This window comes from Eriocheir sinensis, chromosome 10 (assembly GCF_024679095.1).
Source record: "Eriocheir sinensis breed Jianghai 21 chromosome 10, ASM2467909v1, whole genome shotgun sequence".
NCBI lineage: Eukaryota > Metazoa > Arthropoda > Malacostraca > Decapoda > Varunidae > Eriocheir > Eriocheir sinensis.
In genome coordinates, this window is record NC_066518.1 from 31,792 (window position 1) to 44,283 (window position 12,492).

The following is a 12,492-nucleotide window of genomic DNA, read 5'->3' on the forward strand; positions in this document are numbered from 1 at the left end:
TCGCTCACGTAACAAACGCGTTTATTTCCATGTCTCGTCTCGTACTCGATTCCTTTCTTCAAATCTATCGGAACGTGTCATTGTTTCTTGATCGTCTTGGTATCGGATTGTATTTTTTTTTTTTTCAAGCTCGGCTCTGTTTAATATTTGTAGTTATTCTTTTGTTTAATTCTTATGATTGTTCGTGTCTTTGTCTTTGTGTGTGTGTGTGTGTGTGTGTGTGTGGCTGTCTGGAGAGAGACTCGCAGCAGACCAAGAGGTGAATTACACACACACACACACACACACACGCGCGCGCACACGTACCTCAGCGTTCTCTCTCTCTATCTATCTATCTGTTATACGTGGGTACGAAATTGTTCCGTTTTGACAAGTTTTCTCCTCTTCGTTCTTCTCCCCTCGCATCCCTTCTCTTTTTCATTCCTTGACTCTAAATACCGAGAGAGAGGGGGAAGGAGAGAGAGAGAGAGAGAGAGAGAGAGAGAGAGAGAGAGAATAGCAAATAATGTTAAAGAATAAGTAGTAAGGGAAAGACTCCTCGTCAAGTTACCTGTCGCTGGAATGAAGCTTAAAGATCGGTGTATCGGCGGTCAAATCACGGAGGTAATGGGTCGAAGGGTCATCGGACGGGAGGCTGAGGGTAAGCTTTACGATGAAGAGATGTGAAGGCATGGGAAAGGGGTGGGTGGAGGGTGAAGGAAAGAAAAATAAGTAAGGGGAGAGGCGCCTTAAAAGAAAGATAGGTTAACACACACACACACACACACACACACACACACACACACAGCACGCCGGGGGTGTACAAATAAGGTGCCCGATAAACAATAACTACACGAGAACAACTAACGAACCTACACCATACAAATATACACTCCTACTGGGTCGTTTGTAAGACATTTCCCCGCCCAAGAAAACATATTTGACAAGGCTTTCATAGGAATTGTGGTAAATTCCAGGAGTAGTTTTATGACCCTAGTGGTAGTTTGACCCTTCCTCTGTACCGTGAACCTAAAGAAACACTCATTAGAACCCGACTGACTCCCTCTTTGACCTTTAGAAATAGGTGATGTGAGAAGCGAAAAACACCTGTACCTTCGCCAGTAACCCACATCCTCTTCTTATTATACCCGTGATTAAAAAAGAAGGAAGATAAGGGAGTGAACCGAAGGGATGAGGAAAGATAAGAGGATTGGGACCGCAGAGAAGAAGAAGGAAGGTTAAGGGAAGGGAACCGAAAGGGGATTGAAGGTACATATGAAGGAAGAAAACAAGACTCGATTGAAGGAAAGTGGTAAGGTAATGGGAGGGGAAACGGAAGAAAGAGGGGAGGTAAAGGGAGGGACAGAAAGTATGGGAAGCGAAAGAATGGGGAGGAGGGAAATAATGGGTGGGGAGACGAAGGGGAGAAAGATGGTAAGAAGGGAACAATGGAAAGAAGGAAGGGAAAGGAAGGGAGAAGGGAACAATGGAAAGAAGGAAGGGAAAGGAAGGGAGAGAGATAGTAAGGAGAAGGGAAAGGAAGGGAAATAAGAAGATGCCATTGAAGAAGGGAAAACATGAAGGGAAGGTTTAATGGTGTCACACTAGGTTAATAAAATGACATGGTTGTGTGGTTGAGGGAATCCAGAGAAACATAAACAGGAGGAAACTCGGGAAACCAAACTTTTGAAATGATATAATATTCTGAAAAGCTGTAAAAATATGGTTACTCGATTTCAGTTAGTTTTATCCTTGTAAGTGTTCATTGATTTGATAACTGGTAATATATGAGTTTAATCTTGTATATCTTCTTCCTTCAGTGTGTGTTTTCTGTGTATATCCTTATCCAGCGATGGCCTCTGTGCCCCCTCTCTCTATATAATCCTTGCCGATCCCTCTGCTTTGTCCTTCCTCCCCTAATTCAATCATCAGTTCGTCTCGTGTCATTCTCCTTCCTCCCCTCGGCATCCCACCCTTCCCTTCGTCCCCGGAGTCAAAATGAGTTGAACCAGGTGAGGAAGGTGTGTGTTGTACACGTGATGTAACAGGTAAAGAGATGAGCTCTGTTTTACCCCACCAACCAAACCGACAACTCAGAAAAATTGTCTTCATACTCAAGCGATGCGATTCAATACAGGCATCCGCTGATATTTCCTTTCTAAATGGGTCACCCCTCTTTAGGACATATACTTCCTGTAGAACAAATACTTTCTAAATATAACTTCTATCGATCTGTACCTTGGTGAGATATAATTGATTTAACCCGGTAGCAGCGACGGCCAGATTTGTGGCTTTACCGTGTACCAGCGACGGGCCAAATTTTTGCTATGATATAAACCCCCCAAAATAGATGATGCATAAACTGATCACAAATGCATTGATATATATTATGAAATGGTTTGCGTGAGTGATGATTTTTTTCTCATTAATTCGCTTAGAGGGACCTTTAAGAAACAAGATCCCCGTAGCTACCGGGTTAAATGTTCTCGCACTGATCTACAAGTAATATAAGTTGTTCTACAAGTCATAGAAGGGCTTGACTATTATATTTATTTAGATACAGCCTCGTCATAAGGAAACATCCATGTATCCATGTTTCCTTCTCCACCATCGCCACCTCCTCATTGTCCTCTCCATCGCGCGGGACAATGAACAATCAGGCCATGAATAACACTTTTGTCAAGAGGCACCGATGGGAGGAGGTAGGTGAGGGTGGCGCTGGGAGGCTGAAGACCGCTGCAGGAGGTCACGGTGTGGGTCAGAAAGGCTGGGGTGAGTGTGATGGGTCGGTGGGGGGCGGCCCCGCATTGTAGGACCAACACATGGTGGTCCCAGGGTAAGGGCGTCAGTCAGGGGGTCTGGGGCCAAGAAGGGGGCGGGTTTGCCTTTGACTGTGATGGTTTGGTGAGGCGCGGCGTGTTTGTGTGAGTGATACGAGGCGGCAGCGTGGCCATGCTATCGACTTGTCTCATGCACTCGCACGCCTGCACACCTGCCCGCCCACACCCTGCACATCCGCCCGCCCACACCTTCCACCCGCCATCCTGGCACTGCCTCGCATCACTTCGTTGTATGCGTCCTGCTGTGTATAGTAGCGAGTGAGTCCAGACATCCCAGACACGCTCACCCACACCCTGTACCCGCCCTCCTAACATTGCCTTGCATCTCTCACTACGCTTAGTTGTCCTGTGTTCTTAGCAGGTGCGTTTAGACATGCCAGACCAAACCAAGTTTTCACACAATGGCTCACCCACCCGTCCGCTGAACCCCACACCCGCTCTCCCGGCACATTTATCCCTTTTCAAAGGCGTCTCGCAGGGTAGGGTGGCGAGGCGGTGCAGATATGCCAGACCAAACGATGAAGTCACTATACCAGTCATTTTAAAGACTCAATGAAAGACGCATTAATACTCGGTAACTTAACTATGATATGATTTCATGTGAAAAAGTAACAAGCACGAGCAGAGAAAAAAAATACAAAAAGAACGGTGGCTTCACTATACCAGGCACTCAGTATATGAAATACCTGATACACATTAGTACTCATTCTCGATATAGGTACAATATTCACAAGACAACGCCTGTCAGCTCAGGTACAGAGAAAACGATATAAAGTAACAAACCTAGGCGCTGGATACACCCAGCCGCCTCAAATGCCCATGTTAAGCATACACACGTACACATGTGTACTGTGCGTCCATACATTCACCAGCAGCGACGCACAAAGGCCTGTCGGTGTACACAAACGGTGTAATAGCGCAGGCACTTGGAGGAACACAAAAGCACGGTCAGGGGTCTTGGCCTCCCTTCAGTGTATCCATAATAACTCATAACATGCGTTTGTAGTTTCCCATATAGAGCGTACAGCCTATCGCTCATCCCGGATTTGGTGTGGTGAGGGGTGGAGGGGTGGAGGGGTTAAGGTGGGGTGTGAGCTTTTATCACCATAAAGGTTGGGTAGTGAGGGAAGGAAAGTGGTGGTTGTGAGGGGTGGTGGTGATGACGGTGGTTAGAGGTTGTATTTTCGCAGTGGTGATGTGCTTACAGCGGAAGTGGATAGTGCAACGGTGGTGAGGATGGTATGGCGGTTGTGGTGGTGGTAATGGGGTTGTAAGGGTGGTGGTTATGGTGTGGTGGTATTGAGGTGATGAGGGTTGCAGTAGTTATGTGGTGGTAGTGGGGTGGTGACGGGTGTGGTGGTGGTGTGGTGGCACTGGGTGTGTGGCGCCAGTGGTCGTGGTGGACGTGCCTGTGGTGGTTTTCCGGGTGAGGTAAACACAGCAGTCTCACGTTCACTCATCTTCATTCTCCCACAATAATTCTTTTCCCTCCCCCGTGACAAATACTCATTGGACTGTTTTCATTCTTTTAGGTGCCAGGCCTCCCCCTCTCCCCCTTCCTCCTGGTCCCTTACACACACACACACACACACACACACACACACACACACACACACACACACACACACACACACACACACACACACCGCTTCCCTCCCTCCCCTGCCTGCCTGTCTGCATTCCTCCCGTCCCCCCTGTTCCCCCTTACAACCCCTGTAGTTTGTAACTCTCAGATGATCACCCCCTCCGCCCTCAGCTCCGCTCCTTTTTCACTCAAGTCCATTATTTTTGCGTTAAACAGGCAGTCCTTCCCTTAGTGATTTTTCAGTATTATTTATTCACAGGCTTCACGTTTCTCTCGCGTCTGGTTATTTCGGGGTTCACAAGCTCCCGTAAGTTATTTTTTTCCCACGAGGCTGTCTGTCTTCACAAACGTCACATTTTTGCTCAACATGTTTGTTTTATTTCCATCAAACGGTACCAAAGGAATACCCAGCGACGAAGAGGAAGACAGGCTTACCCTGCATAGATGTATCCTTGTCGTGTGTTTTTCATGTCTTTAGAATAAGGCACCGTCCATATCGTAGTCCCTTTATTGTATGAAAGAGAGAGCTCCTTCCTTGTACGACTAGTGTGTGTGTGTGTGTGTGTGTGTGTGTGTGTGTGTGTGCTTGCGCGCTTGCGCTCTTCCTTCACCAGATGTAGTTCTGTGTGATCTTTACAAGTCCGTCTACGGAGCAGAACAAAGATATAGTTATTCATCTTGAGTAGGAAACGTAGGACACCTTTCTTATATTTCCCTCCATTCCCGGGTTTGCGTGCCTCAAGAGATTCCATCATTTCCCTCTGGTCACGTGCCTGAAGAAATACCTTCATTTTTCCCTCCGGTTGTTCCCTCCTGACGCCTCACAAGGACAGGCCGCGAGACGCCGTCTGGCCTCCTGCCTGTCTCCTGCCTGCGGTCGACCGCTATCTCCGCCGCATCTTTACGAGGGGCGTCGCGAGACGGGGCGCGGACCTCCCCACCGCCACCCTCATTAAGGCGATGAATTGGGCGGCACCACCGCCGACACCACATGGACACGAAACTGTTCCATTGGCCGAGAGGGAGAAGATTTCTCGTCCTGAACTCGCGTGCTATCAGCCTCGTGTGTGGGAATGTCATGATGATTATTGTCGAAGTAACATACTTTTACGTCAAAATATAGGATATCAGTTGTATATATGCGACGTTTAAGTATCACGATCCTCGTTTTTATCGGTAGTATTTCTCTGTTACTGTGTAGTGACTTATTCGTGCGGGGGAACGCGCTGCCCCGGTCCCTCCTGACTAATGCGGCCATATTTCACTCTTTATTTACCTACCCTCGTCTATCTCTGGCCGCTTCTTATCTGCCAAGACTCCGGCCAGCCACTTCCCGGCTTATGGTGATGGAGGGCTCCAGGGGGTAAGGTAAGACGTGAGTGAGAGTGAGTGGCAGGGGCAGTAGCAGGACTAGAGGAGGCAGGACAAAGGGGAAAGGGACAGGGAGACGGGTGTGTGTGCTGAGAAAAAACATTGGGAAGGATGAAAGTGAGAGAGCAACAATCACAGTACCGTGATAACAGTGGCAGGAGACCGAGCCGAGGCGAAAGGAACAACAAGGAAAAGGAACATAGGACGCGTGTAAGAAGGGAAGGTGATGACACGAGAAACGAGCATCAAGAAACAGTAACACGAGTGAGGAGTTAAAGTGAAAACAGAAAGCCTGGACAACAGTAAGAGGAGAAAGTGAGAACGGAAGGAACGGAGGTGCAAAGGGCTGAACGAAATGAAGGTGACTGAAAAGGGAAGGTAAGCGAGGACACGTGAAAAGGGAAGGTGAGGGAGGACACGAGAAACGAAGGGATAAAGAAATATATTAAGGGACAACAATATTCAGAGCGATACAGCTGCGAAGTATACGCTGCGAGGATGACAAGGCTGGGGGGAGCGAAGGTGAACGAAAAGAAACAAAGAATAACTTGGGACGGACAAGAATAAGAAGAGGAAAGAAGCAATGGTGAGGGTGCCAAGTCCTTAACAAGGGTGACAAAGGTGAGGGAAGTGAAGGTGACAGGGACTAGTGAGTGTGGCGGGAGAGGCAGATGGAGAGCTGGCGCCGTTGGATGGACGTGACAGGTGCGAGAGTACAGGTGACAGGAGAGGGGGAGAGATTACCGCGACACACCGCGATAACATTAACAGGAAAGCAAAAGAAAAATAGCTTGCTTTTTTTTCCGACCCTTGCATGAAGTATATTTTTCAGTAGTTTGCCTGTTTTCGTTTGACCTTGTTTTTCTTATTTGGTTTTCCTCGCGTCCGTGAGAGTTTAATTCGCAGCTGTCAGATTAGCTGATTCAGACTTAACGTGAATGGAAAAAGTTAACGGACGGCTTGGGGAAAATTTGAGTCTTCTATAAATGTGCGGTGAATCAGGAAAGCTGGGAATGAAAACCTGGTAATGAGAACGAGTAGGATTAGGGCGAGGAGGAGGAGGAGGAGGTGGCGGAGGAGGAGGCGGCGGCGGCGGCGGCGGAGGAGGAGGAAGAAGGCGCTCGCCTGTGTGTGTGTGTGTGTGTGTGTGTGTGTGTGTGTGTGAGAGAGAGAGAGAGAGAGAGAGAGAGAGAGAGAGAGAGAGAGGGTGGGCGGGCGGGCGGGCGGGCGTGTGTAATTCACCACGGCCTGATCACGAGTTGGACTCGCGGACTTGTATGTGTGGTGTGTGTGTGTGTGTGTGTGTGTGTGTAAATTACGTTTCAGAGGGAAGAGGAGCATAACAGTATAATGACTTCGAAAATAATGGGTTCATAAAGGCGAAACATATCAACGATGCTCAGTTGTTTATTTTTTCAACAGTTTATCGCCACGATATTGTTGGTGCGCATTTTCCGGAGCTTTAAATCTTATGAGAACGGTATGCAAATTAACTTCGCGTATATTGCCTGTGCGAGGGGGGCTTGCCACGCTAATCATTGCATGCAGAGTTGTATTTACTATACGCAACAAAATCAGTGTATGGGAAAATTGCACATCAGTACTGTACAGTTACTGGCCTTATATATCGCCATTAAAAAGTAACCTAAACACTTGACCCATGCATATAAAAATAACTACACCCTTGCACTCGTGTGGAATATTAATTGTAGTGACATATTCCATTTTCGTATTTTTTTATACCCGTTTTTATGCTGCCGAGGCCCGAAACTTTTAGCGACGTGTCCAACTGTGTTTCAGCTCTAAACATCACGCCGAGAGGGGGAGGGGAAAGGAGAACAGCGAGAGATGAGAGATCCTGCATAGTACTCTTGCTTTGTCGGACATGCAGCGACGTAAGGAAGAAGACGGACAGACAAGGAAAGAAGCGGCGTTCATCAGGTTCATGCTCTTGCTCTGCATATTGTGAGGCAAATAACCATAATTATCTAATTAGTTTTCACCTGTATCAGGCTCATGCCTTGCAGGCCTTTGTACGTGGGCAATAACCGTAAGACCCTAGGTTGGGAATGGTTGTTTATATATTAAATAGTTAGCATTCAACCGATGGTTCACTGCTGCCACGTCAGACCACTGCCACGTCAGCCTACGGTTTTCATCGGCAGTTGGGGTACCGGAGTTTGTTAGTTGTGTTCTGGAAGCGGGGGTGGCAAGGTGTTGGTCTTTCGTGGGTCGGCCATACATAAGTATTGTTCTAGTTTTTATTTTGTAACAAGCTCACTAGTTGTGAGGACGTATTAATTGTTCATTGTGGTGTGAATTTATTTGAGAAGTGAGTTATGGCTCGAGAGCTGGAAGTCAGATAGCCGGTGTGTGGTGCTGTACCCTTATGTTTCCACTTTTTTTATAGTTTTATTCTGTGTTTTAAGTGCTTGGTCTCGGTAAATGCAAGTGTTTTTAGTGTCGGTTTGTTTCGGTTTGCCTTTAAGGCGTATGGTAATTGGTACACCCCTACGGTTGTATAACTAAAGTAAGTTCTAGCCGGTGGTGTAACAAATTGGGGGCCTGTCCGGGAGCCATCTGTTGCAATAGAGTACGTGCATAATATTAAGATGAATGTACCAAAGTTCATTGATAATTCCATCATTAGAGTTTTTGAGTGCAGGTACATTAAGGAAGGATGAGTGGATTGCTTTGGCAGAGCATTACGAAATTACTGTTAGGAAAAGTTGGAGGAAGATTCGGATTAAGAACGCTGTGATTAAAATGCTGGTAAATACTAGTGTTATTAAGGAGGAGGCCTTACATTTGTGTGAGGAGGAGGGGGCTACCTGTCTCAGTGAAAATGCAATGAGAGCTTTGGAGTTAGAGGTTGAGCAGCGGAAGCTGGAAGACAGAAGGAGAGAAGATTTCAGTTGACCATGCTTGAAAAGAAGTCTGAAATGGGCCTTATTGGAGAGCAGGCATTTGATGTGACAAAGTGCTGTAAGTTTGTGCCTGTATTTGATTAACTTGATGCTGAGGAATACTTCCTTCAGTTTGAGAATGTTGCCACAAGTTTGTCATGGCCAAAAGGGTATTGGCCCATAATTGCTCAGACTTCCTTTAAAGGAAAAGGGCTCTCAACCTACCTCTCCTTGATGACTGACCAGCAGAAAGATTACAGTATAGTCAAGGAATCTATCCTCCAAGCCTACCAGTTAACTCCAGAATTTTATCAGTCTTAATTTCGTAACTCTGCCAGGACTCCCAATCAGACTTTCATTGAGTATGCACATTTGCTGAGGAAATTGCATAATAGGTGGATTGCATCTCTTGGAGTAACCACATTTGATCAGTTACGTGAGCTTATGGTACTAGAACAGTACTTGAACACCTTGCCATATGATATGAGTATATTTATATGAAAAAGAGGTCGATTCACTTGATAGAGCAGCTTTCTTAGCTGAAAACTATTATCTAATTCATAAGGCTAACAAAAAGTTATCCTGACCAGAACACAACTCAGACATGTTGGTAAACCTTTGAGTACTGATTATGTTGGGGAAAGTGTGAACAGTGCAAGTTTTGACACTAAAATTTGCAATTACTGCAAGAAGCCAGGTCATTTTGTGGGAAGTTGTCCTAAGTTGGAGAAGAAAGATCAGAGTAGGTCCGATATAAAACCTGTTATTAATTATGTCTTTAAACCAGCAGATGTGAGTGATCCTGTTTTAACCACGTCTAAGATCCTGTTTTAACCACGTCTAATAAGTGTCAACAGCTGTTCCAACCATTCCGATTTGAGGGTAGTGTGTCAGCCTCTGAGGCCGGTCCGTCCATCCTTCTCAGTATCCTGCGTATACAGGTGCCTCGCACAGTATTGTGGTAAAGAGTATTGTTCCTTTTGTTGAGTATTATTTTGTACACTGGGGAGTTTGTTGTGCTGAAAGGTATTAATGAATGTACCACACTACCATTATGTGGACTCTACCTAAGGGCTGGCATAATTTCTCTGGTTGTAACTGTTGCAGTGCAAGATTCTTTGCCTGTTGAGGGAGTTACCTTTCTGCTAGGCAACGATATTGCTGGTTGTCGTATAATTCCGGATCCTGTAGTCTTTTCTAATCCTTTAACTTTTGACCCTGCAGTAAAGTTGACAGAACAGAATCCTGGATTGTTCCCTTCTTGTATTGTCACTAGGAGCCAATCAGTGAACGCTGTCAAGGATACTGATGTTGACCTTGATTTGGATAAGGTATTCCCTAATGAAGCTATTCATGATGCTTGATTTGGATAAGGTATTCCCTAATGAAGCTATTCATGATGAGATGGTTGAGGAGCCTGTTAGTACTTCCAGTAGTGAGATAAAGTCTTCGGTAGAGACGGGTGATGTTCCTGTGACTCGTGAGATGTTGGTGGAGGCTCAGAGTGCAGATCCCTCTTTAGGCAAACTGTTGGATAGGGCAGTCTCGGAGGCTGAGAGTGAAGATGAGTCGGTCTGTTATTTTCTTAAATCAAGTATTCTTATGAGAAAATTTCATCCTCCAGAAGTCTCCAAAAGTGAGAATTTGTCAGTTGCGCAGAGAAAAATGAAGGTTCACCATGATGTTTCTGCTGTTGAAAGAGAATTTAATGTGGGAGATAAGGTTTTGTTGTTTTTGCCCATTAGAAAATTCCCACTACAGGCAAGATACCAGGGCCCATATGAAGTGATTGGAAAAGAGGGTAACCTTAATTGCGTAATATCTACTCCAGGGCGTCGTAAAACTAAGTTGTACATGTGAAGTTGTTAAGAGTTGTACATGTGAATTTGTTAAAAATATTGTTCAAGAGATGATGGCCAGGAAGAGGGTCATAGTGAAGGTCAAGGACAGGCATTGTCAGGATGTTGCGTATGATGAACCTATTAATTGTGACTTTGATGTAAAATGTAATGTGAAGCTTAATAATTCTAATGTTCTGTCGAATTTAGAAAGTAAACTGGTCCATTTGAGTGCAGAACAGAAATATGATATTAAGGAACTTTTGTGTGAGTTTTGAGATTTATGTTCTGATCCAAGTCAAAGTACTGTTATGGAGCATGACATTGTGTTGATTGAAAACACAGCCCCAGTTAAACAAGCACCATACAGGATGTCACCCCCCCAAAAAAGATATACTGAGAAAAGTTCAATTTCTGTTGAAGCATGATTTGGTTGAGAAGAGTAAGTGAGTGGGCTTCTTGCATATTGGTTCCTAAAGCAGATGGGTCCATGCGAATGTGTACGGACTATCGCCAAGTTAATGCCCGTGGTTTTATCTTTAGGAGGGAGGTGTGAGGCAAATAACCATAATTATCTAATTAGTTTTCACCTGTATCAGGCTCATGATTTGCAGGCCTTTGTACGTGGGCAGTAACCGTAAGACCCTAGGTTGGGAATGGTTGTTTATATTATATTAAATAGTTAAGCATTCAACCGGTGGTTGACTGCTGCCACGTCAGCCTACGGCTTTCATCGGTAGTTGGGGTACCGGAGTTAGTTGTTTTGGAAGCGGAGGTGGCAAGGTGTTGGTCTTTCGTGGGTAGCGGCCATACATAAGTATTGTTCTAGCTTTTATTTTGTAACATAAGCTCACTAGTTGTGAGGACGTATTAATTGTTCATTGTGGTGTGAATTTATTTGAGAAGTGAGTTATGGCTCGAAAGCTGGAAATCAGATAGCCGGTGTGTGGTGCTGTACCCATGTTTCCACTTTTGTTTTATAGTTTTATTCTGTGTTTTAAGTGCTTGGTCTCAATAAATGCTTGGTCTCAATAAATGCAAGTGTTTTTAGTGTCGGTTTGTTTGTTTGTCTTTAAGGCGTATGGTAATTGGTACACCCCTTCGGTTGTGTAACTAAAGTAAGTTCTAGCCGGTGGTGTAACAATGTTTTCCTTCCTGCTTTCAAATGAAGACCGGGCAGCGCGTTCCCCAGCACGAATGTCACTACACAGTAACACCACTGAGGGTTTGGAACGCGTTCATTAGCGAGGAAATGGGGCGGGAGGAAGACAGTCAGACAAACAAGACTCTCAGAGAGCCACACAGACACATAGACGTAAACAACAGAAAATAAGAATACAGACTCGAAGATAGACTGTGTGTGTGCGTAAAATAAGAGCAATTAAGGGAAGGCTAAACAGGATTGCGTATGTGTATGTATGTTTTTGTGATGTCAGTGTGTATGTTTGTTTAGGGAAGGAACTTTGGTGGAGGGAAGACGAGAGAGAGAGAGAGAGAGAGAGAGAGAGAGATCGATCACTAGGATGTAGAAGAAAGGAAAACATGAAGTGAAAAGGAGGAAGGAGAAGGAGGGAGGAAAAGTCAGGGAGGAACAAAAAATGAAAGAAAAATGAAAGGAAGATATTCAGATAAAGAAATAGATGTGTGTACTTACAAACATTTATAGAAAGGAAGAAAATTTATATATTTTTGGGCATGGGTAACCTACAGAATAACGGACAGGCGGAACAAACAAAAGGACTAGGACGAACACATTATTGCCTAACTCGAGGGGGAAGAAAGGGCAAGAGGGAAGGAAGCAATAAAACGAGACGCGAGGGAGGACGGAATGTTAGCAAGGAGAGAGCATCGTCGTTGAGGCGGACAGGATGAAGGAAACTTTGTGTTGCCGTGCTTGCCTTGCCAGATTGCTCTCTTGGCGCATTCTAAGTGTGTCCCAGCGCGCGTTTTGCAGATTCAGCGCTGCTTATTGG

At 45.3% G+C, this 12,492-nt stretch overlaps 1 long non-coding RNA gene across 1 annotated transcript; it reads left to right on the forward strand.

Annotated features, from left to right (window-relative positions):
- Nucleotides 1-8,020: 8,020 nt before the first annotated feature.
- Nucleotides 8,021-11,538, forward strand: LOC126996377 (uncharacterized). Its single transcript, XR_007751139.1, has 3 exons — nucleotides 8,021-8,228; nucleotides 8,441-10,012; nucleotides 10,056-11,538. It is a non-coding gene; the product is annotated as an uncharacterized LOC126996377 (long non-coding RNA).
- Nucleotides 11,539-12,492: the final 954 nt, after the last annotated feature.